This window comes from Typopeltis vanoorti, chromosome 25, assembly GCF_054136105.1.
Source record: "Typopeltis vanoorti isolate ZY-2024b chromosome 25, IOZ_Tvanoo_1.0, whole genome shotgun sequence".
Lineage (NCBI taxonomy): Eukaryota > Metazoa > Arthropoda > Arachnida > Uropygi > Thelyphonidae > Typopeltis > Typopeltis vanoorti.
In genome coordinates this window covers 69,147,083-69,159,827 of record NC_143573.1, presented here as the reverse complement: position 1 = coordinate 69,159,827, position 12,745 = coordinate 69,147,083, and the positions used below count along the sequence as shown (strand labels likewise).

The 12,745-nt window shown below is 35.7% G+C and overlaps 1 protein-coding gene across 1 annotated transcript in view; it reads left to right on the top strand.

The window, feature by feature from the left end:
• LOC150092820 (low-density lipoprotein receptor-related protein 4-like) overlaps positions 1 to 12,745 on the top strand; it is a 1,164,745-nt gene that overhangs the window by 116,314 nt on the left and 1,035,686 nt on the right. The gene's annotated exons all lie outside the window — the stretch shown is intronic.

Genomic DNA, 12,745 nt, shown 5'->3' with positions numbered 1-12,745 from the left:
AGGCTCTCCATTCACAATGCAGTTGATATTTTTAATGCTTCTGCCTATTTTCATTGTCTTTATCATGTTATTGCTGACCTTCATACGATATCTATTACAACAGTTATTCAATTTAGTCAGGGAAATCTATTAACAAACTCAAAAGATCCTCTCGCTCGGTGGCGTAGATATTTCGCGAACTTGCTAAATGTCAATGCTGGAACGTCAATATCAAAGGATTATACTCCTTATGAAACTGCTGAACCATTTATTGAAGAGCCGACATTTAGTGAGATTACTTGTGCTATCCGCATGCTGAAAAATAATAAGGCTCCAGGAGTGGACTGCATACCGGCGGAGTTCCTGAAGAATGGTGGGGACGTCCTGCTGGAGCAGCTGCACTGGCTCATCTTGATGGTCTGGTGAGAAGAACGGCTGCCGGACGAGTGGAAGGAGTCGCTGATCACCCCAGTATATAAGAAATGAAATAAGGCTTAATGCGGTAACTATAGGGGCATCTCACTGCTGTCGACTGGCTACAAGGTGCTGTCTAACATCATGCTAATGCGCATCACACCGCATGCAGAAGAGTGCCTTGGTGACTATCAGACGGGCTTCAGGATGAACCGTTCTACAATAGACCAACTCTTCACGCTGCGCCAAGTTTTTGAGAAGTGCTGGGAATATAACTGGGAAGTTCATAATATTTTCATATATTTTTCTAAAGCCTATGACTCAATAATACGCCCAAAAATATGGCAAGTGTAAGAAGAGCTGGGAATTCCTCGAAAACTCCGAAAAATGGTGCAGGTGTGCATAGCTGGAAGCAGAAGGTGACCTGTTGGACCCGTTTCAAGTACAGACCGGTGCGAAACAGGGTGATGGACTTTCTCCGATTCTCTTCAATCTAGTGTTGAAAAACGTAATTAGAAACACACAGCGTGTGGCAGGTGCAGTCGACATATGGGTACAAGTTAGGATTCTTGGCTACGCGGACGACCTGAACTTCATGGTGCATCAACGGGACGACGCAGTAGTATTGGTTACTGCTATTGAAAAAACTGCAGAAGTTGGCCTGAAGATAAAAACGCCGAGAAGACCAAATATCTTTTTATGAGTCGCCATGCTGCTCAAGATCCAGAAGGAGCTGCATAGTTTGAGAGGGTGAAAGTATTTAGGTACTTATGTTCTTTCGTGACTGAAGACAACAAAGTTGAGGCTGATGTTCAGAGTCGGGTAAATGCTGCGAATGTGGCCTATTATCAGATGCTTCCCCTTTTTGCCTCGCGCTTGCTGTCTTGGACTACAAAGGTGGGACTATACAAGATTTTGATCAGGCCTGTTCTCCTCTACGGTGCTGAAGCGTGGACTCTCACGACGAGACAAGCCGATCACCTGACACTATTCGAGAACAAGATGCTACGACGTGGCGGACAGTCGCAGAGGACCGTGCCCAGTGGCAACATGTGGTGCTTGAGGCCAAAAGTCCCCCCCCCCGGGCTGATAGCACCTGGCTAATGTAAATGTATGTAATCTTCATACTTCTAGCAGATGTATTTAGAACTGTAACATCGTCTGCATAAAGCAAACAGCTGAGATTAACATCGCCAATTTTGATATCAGGTTTAATATCACTTTTCTTCATAATGCGATCCATATAGATAATGAATAAGAGAGGGAATAATGTACATCCTTGTCTGACACCAGATTTAACATTAAACCATCTTCCTGTACTTCCTTCAATTCTAACTGCTGACTTACAGCTTAAATAGAGACTAGGTATTGTTTTGAAATAATGCCCCATCGACACCACACAACTGTAGCGTTTTGAATAGCTTCTCTCTTGACACCTTGTCATATGCCTTTTCCACATCTACAAAACTTAAATACAGATCTTTGTTATATTCTCATGATTTCTCAGCTATCTGTAGTAAAGTGAAAATCTAATCCTGACAGTCTCTATTTGGGCTGAATCCAGCTTGTTCCTCACCAAGCTTCTCTTCCACAATCCTTCTCAACCATTTCTCAAGTATACTTGCATAAATCTTACCAGGAACACTCAGTAGAGAAATACCTCTGTAATTCTCACATTCAGTTTTATTTCCCTTTTTATATATGGATACTATAAGAGCTCTACTCCAATCATCTAGAATTCGTTCCTCTGTCCAGGCCTTCTGCACTGTGCAGTGCAACCACTGTAAGACTTTTATACATCCATACTTCAGTATTTCTGGTCAAATATTATCTACTCCATCAGCTTTTCCACATTTCAGGCTTTTGATGGCTTTTTCTACTTCAAGTATTGATATGTATTCCTGACTGCGTCCCTGTTGAGTGTTTTTACCACTATGCTCTCACTGCTTGTTTCATTAAGCAATTTTTCAAAGTAATTACTCCATACTTCAAGGATATCTTTTTCTCCAATTTTCATGTCATCTTTATCATCTCTAATTCCTTTTCCTTTTCAGCACTCTTTCCTCCATTTCTGAGCCAGCTTGGTGGGCCGAGTAGTTAGCGTATCCGCTCTCCATCCAAAACAAAAGGCTGCGGGTTCGAATCCCGCCATGGTCATGTGATTATCAGAGAAAATACTAGTGGCGGGGCGGGCAGTAGATGGCATTGGTGTAGATGATGATGTTAGTTGCGGTTCGTTGTAGTTGGTGGAGAGAGAGAGAGAGAGAGAGAGAGTTGTAGAGTAGGTGCCTCCCCCCCCCCCTTGATCAGTCTTTGGAGTGTCACGTAATAATCTTGCCACCTTCTTGACATTTATTTTCAATGTTCTTACCAAATTCCCATGACTTTTGTTTAGCTAGTTTTACACAGTGTTTAGCTTTCTTACATTTGTCTCTAAGAGCACAATCTGATTTATTTGCCAGGAATATGCTTTCTTCTTTTGATATGCTTTCTTCTTTTCCTTCACTGTCTCTTTAACTTCCTGTGTCCACCATAGAGTTCTGATTTCTCTAGCCTTGTAAACAACCTCACCACATGATTCTGAGAGCTGCTCAACTTTTATTTGCTTTAAAACTTTCTTACATGTTCTCCTTTTCAATATGAAATTCAATTTTATTCTGCTCAAGACTAAATGGTGATCACTTCCAATTTCAAATCCTCTGTACACTCTGATGTCCTGCACCAGGGACAAAACATCACTATCGACAATAACATAGTCAATGTGACTTATTCGTTGTCTCTTTTCTCCATGTGAATTTGTGCACAAATTCACCATGTTGGAACATGGTGTTAGTAATAACCAGTCCATTCCCGGAACAGAAATCCAACAAGTATTTGCCATTATTATTAGCTTTGCTCTTTTCTCCAAATTTTCTCAATATATTTTTATGTCTGACAATCACTTCCTACTCTGCTATTTAGATCCCCAACAAGGACCAACTTTTCCTTTTTCAATATGTCCGTTGCTTTCTCTAAAGCCTCAAAAATTCCTCCACTTCTACCTTAGTGCAACCTTCTGTGGGACCATAGGCACAAATAAGTGTCATTATCCAGTTGCCCATTCTGATATTTGCCCACATCACTCTACTTTATATTCCCTGCCATTCAAGAAGATTAGTCTCGTATTTAGTGTTGAGTACTATTGCTTCTCCTTCTTTTCCTTGATTTCATTGCCTGAGTATAATAATAGCCTTGTTATGTTATGTGACAAAAAGGTTTGATGAGAGACCGGTGTTATTGTTGTGGTGCTATGTATTTTGACTTTTTGAAAATAAATATGTACGCTAGGTTTCATTTGCTCTTCTTTTATGCATTATGTATTGCTATATTGAGAATAGAATGCTTTTTATCCAATATCACTCCCACTAACTAAGCACTAATGTAAATATATGCGTATGTATACATGGAGAAAACTGCTTTCTTCACAGTACTAGAAAGCACTTATTCTTCATCCTTCCGCTTCACGAGTATTCTATACTGGATAGGGAAAATCATTAAATCCTCAAGAAATCAGTCAAAGCAAAAATAATGAAAAAATAACTATCCCCATCCACCAGGACATGCAAAACCCAAGGAGTAAGAGAGCTTTGAACATCGGCCTTCCCCTCGAAATTCAATCATAGCAAGTAACAAAAACATAAAGCAATATACACTAAAACAAACAGAAAACTATGCCCATAGATTGACATATTCCTTCCCTGTCTCAACACAGAGCAAGTGGAAACTATGGATATCATTTGTCTGCCCATCACATATACATTTCTTCAGAAATATACACCACAACTAACACAAATAAACGTCCTGTCAGTTATCATCGTCCTGTCAATTATCATCAGGAATCATCCCCCCCCCCTGCAATTGTGATCCCCGCATTCCACGCATATCCAGAAAAACACCCATAGGTAACAACCAGAAACTTCCCACACTCCCCTTCGCTAACACTTTTTATGGTCCTTAAAGCTCCACCATCTAACTTTTATGACTCCCAATTCTGTCAAAACCACATATCTTCTGATGTAGCTAAGCAAGACCACAACGTGAAACACACAATTTTATGATCTCCTATCATTTGATACTAATTTTGATTTATGCTTCGCTTGTTATTATATTAATTTTTTTTTATAAATGGTAGTGTAATGTTTAAAAAAAATAAAAACTCACAGGGAAGTTAAGTGTACATAACATGTTTTTGCTTGTTCTAACCTTGATAAGATAGCGACTTTAGGTCGATACGAAATCATTCTCAGCCATCTCTCTGGTTGCTTATGAGTGTATCAAACGGGGATTATTTTATTTCATATTGTGGCAGTTACAAAGCGATGCATTTGGAGTACATCGATTTAATGTTTAGAACTATTGAATTAATAATCAAGAGTTCCTTTCAAGACACTTTACATACTAATCTGTTTGAGACACTAAACTGAAATTCCGAAAACACAAAAATTAACTCTAAAGAAACCTTCTCTATCCCATTCTCCTATGTTTTTATATGTAGTTTTATTGAGATGAGAGCTTTGGTTACACGAGACTTTACTTCTTGCAAACAATTTTAAAATATTCCATATTCCTGAATTTGCTTCCTTAGTTTTAAAAGATTTTATAATCCTGAAGAAAACCTGATTCTTAAAAAAAAATCTCAAAATGGTCCAACCTCTTTGTGAGATGGATAGTCCTATAATCGTATAATAGAAACTCCCTGCAGAGATCGAGCACTTTCTTTGTTTTTCTTTTCTCTTCAAAAACCTCTTCTCGGCATCATCTGTTCTGATCTTTCTTGTCTATCCAACTTCTGTAATCTACTATTCTTCTTCCCTCCCACCCCCGTCTTCTTTCTTCGAATTGTTCCTGTTATTGTCTGTTCAGACTTAACAGTATGCAGGCATCTAGAGATATTTTTTCCATCATTAAAGCCAATTTATCATATTTAATGGCTTAAGTGGGATGGTTATAAATCTGTAATGGACGTCATTCTGCGAAGCGAGTATGATAAAAGAAGTAGCTACGCATGTGATGGAAGTAAACACGAGACAAAAAAAAAGCAAAGAGGAGAACGCAATAAGAAAAGACGTGTGTGCAATGGGAAAGATCTTCGGATAGAGTGCACCTGTGGAAATAAATGCAAAGAGCACTTTGAGCAGTAAAGTAATGATGAAAGACGTAAAAAATTTATGTACAATTGATAGGAAATATTGGCATGTATGTAGAGACTATCGGTGTGTTTCTGTAGAGTATTTCAAGAGATATCAGTTTTAATCGTTTTTTAATAAATTAGGTAGAACGAATAGTGTAGTTTCGCAATTGGTAGGAATATTTTGAAGATATGCTTTCGAAATCGAGATTGAACAGTTGTTATTGCAAAATATAAAATTCATGCTATGTATCAGAGAGAGAGAAATTCCTGAAATAACTAACACTTCGATTAGAAAAAAAAAGCGGAATACTCTTTAAAAGACAGATTGCCGAAGGATAAAACCGGTGAGATAAATTACGCAGCTAATTAGAGGAACTAATTAAGGAAAGCGAGAAAGTTAAGACAAAGTAAGAGGCGGCACTTCAGCAAGAGCATTAATCAAGGCTTACTGCTGACTGATGTAATGATGGTTACAAAGCTAAGGAAACTTTCAAATGATTGGAATAAGGTATTTCCTGCTTATGTTATGAGGTTTGCTTGAGTTACAGACTGAAATCAGCGACAAAAATGAAATTTGCTGACAGAAGAGGGGATGGGGAATTATCCAAGTCGTTCTAGTTTTAAACAGTCCGTTTGAGAAAACTGAATAGTCAGGGTATATCTGGTGATTTTCAAAACCGTTCAATTTTTTCCAACGAATTGTCCAACCGTACAAATCACATTTCTATGCAGACTTATTAAAATCATGTTCAGTTGTGACAAAGACATCAGTCGCAATTTTTACTATGTTTGGTTTCTTTCTTTTTTTTCCATCTTTAGAATGCCATAAGGCATGAAGTCGCCTTTTTTGTTTTAGAATACACTGAGAGATTTTAACTTGAATTTTCACTGTAGAAAAGATTTGATTATCACGTTCAGTGCCTTAAACGTTCTTAAGTGAGAGATCAGAAAACTCGTGAATAATTTCAATATCAAGATAGTGTATTTCCAACTGTTCTGGTAAGCTGCGCTCCTGATCTTATATTTTATTATAATCAAATCAAAAATAGTGAAAATCGGTGCTATCTAATTAATCCACAGTTCTCTCAAATTATTAATAAAAAAATCTTTAACCATCTTGTACACTACCTGCATAAGTTAAAGGCTTTCACGTAAAGCATTCAACTTATTCGATACCCGCGTGTCACTTCAGCCACAATTCCCCACAAACGATTGATTGTTTTCTTTTCTTCATAGTTTCGGAGAATTCTAGGTTGTTGCTCTTTATATCTTCAAGGTTTGCGGTAGGGTCTGTGCAAAGGGCTACTTAGCAAGCAACGTTTTACGGGCTTTTCGCCTTATTTTATTTTATGTGAGATTGAACGGGTTCTCTTCTTGATTTTTAATGTCTAGATGGTAGACTAAAACTCCATTCTTTTGCTCATTTTTTTCTTCTGTCTGTCGACTATTTCAGTGAACTCAAATTCCGTTCCTACTAACTGATTACGGTACTGTGCACACAGTTAAGATCTCTGGAATATCTACAACCACCTTCTTAAATTCCGATCTTTCTATCATTAGGCAGCGAAAGTACAAGAATCATGTCAAGTTCAGTAGTCTAATATAAAAAAAATAAGTCAATCTTTATTTCTAGTAAAGAGAATCTAATGCATTGGATAATTTAATAAACAAATTCATAAATTGTGAATTATTTAGTGCGCTTTCAGCGCTTCTATTTCAAGAGAGAAAAAACGTTTCTCATTTGGCTTTTGACCTTTTGTGGGTAAAATGAGAACAGATTAATGAAACAGCACTTAACTTTCCAAAACCTAATTGTAATTTAAGTGAAGTTAAATGCTTTCTGAAAACACTTAACTCTCCAAATCATAGTAACAGTTAAAGTACTGTTGCTGTGATTTGGAAAGTTAAGTCTCTAACAGTAGCAGCTCGTACATAAGCACTGCGACACTGCAGCACCCCCAAGGAAAAAATGAAAAAATTATATTTTGTTTGTGTTTATAAATAATAACAATGGTTACAACATTATGTAAATGCAATACAACATATTAACGGTTACAGCTTATGTTTCGACATTGATTGAATAGTTAATAATTGGATTTGTTCGATTAACGCTTTAGATTACGAAACAAATGCACTGCGATCTAACGCATTGTCGGAATTATCACGTTAGGCCAATAGCAGCTGGTCTCGCCGATATTCGTTTGCGCTTCTCAGTGCACATTACCAGTGATTCCAACACTGCTCGTTTGGGCAGTGTATCGTATGCTTGCGCGCGTTATTTCTGTGAGATACGAAACTTTTATTATTGGTGCGTGTTCATGGTGAGGGTGAACTATTTTTTGTAAATCTTATTTTATTTTGTTAAAATAACATATAATTATTTATTTATTATAGATACAAGGCTGAATTATGACGAGTGTCACTGTCGAAAATATGAAAATAATTATATTTTATCAATTATCGTTACACGAAACAAATGCACTGCGATCTAACGCAGTGTCAGAATTATCACGTTAGACCAAGTGCAGCTGGTCTTTCCTATATTCGTTTGCGGTTCTCATTGCACGTTACCAGTGATTCCGACACTGCTCGTTTGGCAGTGTATTGCACTTGCATGCGTTATCTCTGTGAGATATGAAACTTTTATTATTGTGTTTGTTCGTGGTGAGGGCGAAATATTTTTAATAAAGCATATTTTAATATGTAAATTTATTTATTAATAAATTGGTTACTGATTAGGAAAAACATAATTTTTATTTTTTATTTTGTATATGCAGCATCCCCACTTAAAATTTTCGCTGGCCTCCACTGGTCTCTAACCAACTAAATCTTTCTAACTTCGAATTCCACTGCTGGTCTAGATGTTTGTAATTGCCTTCCGTTAGTAAATGAATTTAGTTACCCGATATTGGAACATCATCATTCTGCTTATTGGAGAACTGAATGGCTTGAATATATTCCTTTTTGGTATCAGCAACAGTTTTTAGATTATATAAGCATTTGTCTTTCGCGAATGATTCACATATTATATTGAACATAAAAATAATATTTTTATCTGAAAACGCCTTAGTTGTTTCAGATAAACGGTTCTTAAATGACCTGCTAAAGCAGGCTATTTGAGAATTTATGTTGTTATAATTTTATTTTTAATATTACTGTTATTCTGTATAAGATTTTCAATAACAAAATGTTATCAGTTAAAGATTGATTGAACAATTTTATTGTATAGTAAAAACCAGTGAAACATATACACTTGGTACCGGTCAGTAAATTTTTAGTTTTTAGTATTTAGAGGATTTTTAAAATAAACTTCACCGATGTTAGATATCCCAATGCATATCAAATAGCCATGTCTTTGTATCCATAACACATTGACATACGTACTATACTCCATACTCTGTCAGTCACTATTAAATGCACCTTTTAAATAAAAGCTGTACTCTGGTAGTATCCTCAAAATATATGATTAGTGGTTTCACTTCAAACAGCTTGGATTCTGACATATTCCAGTTATTGTATTCGTTATTTACTAGGATGTATCCTGATTTCACTGTTAATATATAATGATTATTCTCAGTAAATAACGTTTCTGGAAGTTGCACAGTTTAGATCCCTTTGGCTTCTTTCGATCGTTCAGGGGATGATTCATTCTAAAAAAAACGCATTTTAGAAATTTCGCTACGAGAATTTGGATAACTTATAACGGGTTATCGATTGAAAATGCATTAATCGGTCTCATGTGGAGGTGCAGGACATGTTTCTGAAAATTCGAAATTTCACTCCGGTAAGCAAAGGCATAGACAAATGAATATGCACCGTCAGTTGATATTGACGATGTCCTTGTTAGAAAGACCTAGGTACGAATTCCGTCTAGAATGCGAAGAACCTTTGTGAGCGCTTTTTCAATTGAAAGCGAGTTAGTTGGTCTCATAAGAATGTGTCAGAGATTTTCATTTTGCAAAACAGTAACAAGCCAGAAGAACACCCACAATTTTACAAACACAGTGCGCTGGCCTCACAGCGTCAATAATTTCTGATAAAAATCTAAAACAATTAACAAACACAATATTCTGACTCCATGGCAACTATGAACATGAAATCAGTATATTCAACCAACCCAGATAGTAGCTTTGGGGTAGGTTGACTTAATATGCAAGCATTGTATATTAATACAGTGTAATTCGCCATTGCATCATGAATCTGAAATTAGAAAATGAAATAAAATCATACGTAGCGCGTGTATACCTACCTTTTGAATGATCTTATACCATACGGTGTGTAAAAATGCGATACCTACTTCTCTTAAAAGTTGCGAATTTATCGTAAACTGTACCTATTGAAAGTATTTGCTTTACTTCAAGATAGGTTGCAAGAAAACCCGCATGACGGCAGCATACTGCGAGGTGATCGAATTCTTAAACTTCCAGAGTCTCCTTGAATATAGCCCTGCAGCTACTTTTTTGACCTCTGCCGTCCCGATTGCCTAACTAGGTGAAACAACCCATTTTAGCTTTGAGAAGGACCTGAAGAAAGGAAGATAGAATGTGTGTGCTTGCGTTATCAAGATCTTCTCTGCAGGCTTTTATCGTGAGTACCAAATAAGCAAACTTGTTTACCTCGCGTAGGGAATTTATGTTTGTGATACCACATCTCGACTTGCATTTCTTGTGAGGTTACACTTCTTTCTAATATCTTCTCCCATCACTAATAATAAATGTCTTGCTTGCATTTATTCTGCGACTCTGAAGTCTCTTGATTTATGCTGATGAATTGACTTTATTCATTTAGCTATTCCTTCCTTTTCTGAAATATCTTTTCTAAATAAATTGAAGAGTAATTATGTTGGTCAAAAGTTGTACAGGAATGTTTTTTACTTCACGACAACCGTGCAGTAATTAGTCCGTATTTTTTAGCAGCATTACTGATAAACAAACAAATCAATTAAATGTTAATCAGCACATTAATTAGATCTTAAATGTTAATCGAAATCTTCGTCGTATTGAAACTTGAACTAAACAAATCGAAACAAGCTTTGAGTCAACAGAATTAAAAACAATCATCACTCATCCTTTTTTTTTTTTTTAACTCGAACTACAGATGGAATCAAGCACGCAAATTCCAAAGTTTAATTAAATCTTTTATTATCATTCTGCTATTTGGTTCCCTTTCGTTTGTAGAATTTCACTTGTATGATTACAAATTAATTCACCGGTTTTCTTGCTCAACCTTTTTTTTTTCTTTAAAATGTTTCTCTTTTCTAAGCTGTTTTACATCTTTGTGTTTCTCTCATTAACTTTCATTATTCAGCTCCTATTTCTTGGTACAGTTTGTGTTTTCGCTTTTTCAAGATTGTCGTGTTGTTACTGTTCTCTTGCTTCATTTCTCATTACTGACATTCAGCTGTCATTCTTTATGTATTAGTTTCGTGTAGTCTTTCTGTTTCTAATTTGATTACTCCTTTCCTCTCTCCACCCCTCCACTCACAAAAAAGTTTCATTACTTGGGATAAGCTGAATTTTTCTGTTTCACTCACGTTCTCATTCTTTAAAATGATGATTCCTGTTCGTATATTACCCCCCCCCTTTATATTCTCTGGTAATTCCTGCTTTGCCTGTCAGGGTCAATGATTAACAGTTATGTGGATTATCATAAATTCAGCTAACTATTCGTTTGTCAGTCGGATTAAACCATTTTGAACTAAACTGAAAATAAGACTTTTGAATAATGCACTGCGTTGCACCTACTTTTAAGTAATCGTTTTAGATAGCATAACTAGCAGTTATTATTTATTTCTGTTTCGATACACCAGGTCATCGGAGAGAATACCGACACACTTTTTAAGCTTAACAATAACAGGATATTCTTGCCTCGTGATATAGGGCATTTTTAATAATGCCATCATGAAAACATCCGTATACATCAAGAAGTTTGTAAGAAAGTTTATTTCATGATCTCTCTATCTCTTTCTATCCTATCTATTTGTAATAGAAGATTTCTGAGTTCCGGACATTCTAATTCTCTTTTCCACTGACAAAAGGAGGTAAACTTATCTCACATTAATACCCCAGAATTGATAATCCAGAAACCCTGCTTCAAGATAAAACACTGAAGGAACTTTTACTAGCCAATTCAAGCATCCAGTAAGCAGGGTGGCGGTCTCGCACCAGACAATGATATGTATCCACTACTTCGACATTCATAAACATCCATGCCAGCAGTGGCATTCGAACCTCTGAAATAACGGTTGAAGAGTGGATGCGCCATTCACACAGCCATCCACGTCTTCAACTTTATATTTCTAATCTTTATTAATATTTTAAAATCTGTTTTTTTTTTAGATCACATATTCTGCATTTCCTAACCTAACCCAACATGTATAAAGAACCATTGATGTGATTTCCTCTAAAATGCGTGTATTAATTTGGAACACTTGTCATCACCAAATGACGGACCGCCAATGGGATTTTTAACAGATCGAGGCTGCGAACGTAACTAAACACTTTGTACATAAAGTAGTTATTTTACATTTAATTGCATGTCATAAATTTTAATGTATATTTTTGAAAAATGATCCATATTCTCATTCATCCAATCATTTAACATTCAATTAAAATAAAAATTAAGTAAACGTTGGAGTCGTGATATTTATTTATTATTATTTAATTTATATTATGCTCAATACCATATAATATATAATACTTAGTACCAGTGCTTTTCGGGATTTTTTTTTATTAACTATGACATACGTGTGTTGTACTCGTACATTTAGAAATTCAGTACATTTTTGCATTACTTAGTCTTCAAATCTGCTTAGTTAATGAACTTTAAATGTCCACTAAACCTGTTAAGATATTTTCAATATAAATGTCTTAATATTTGCTATATAATTTTTTTAATTAAAATTCTCCATACATTTTACTTATTTTTATATGCTTATACAATAAATTAATGCTTAATCAACTATGATATATACTTCATTTGTCGTTCTTATTCCAAAAATAGTATCATAAAAATATCAGTAAATAATTTTTAGTTTTCTTTTCATATCATTTTTCAGTTTTCCTGCTAGCAAAGCATGAGTACCGATATGTATGGTTTTACAAAAGAAGCGCTGCTTAATACTGAATAACACTTGAGATATTTGAAATATGATATCGATTTGGCTAATTACTAAGTTTCTGA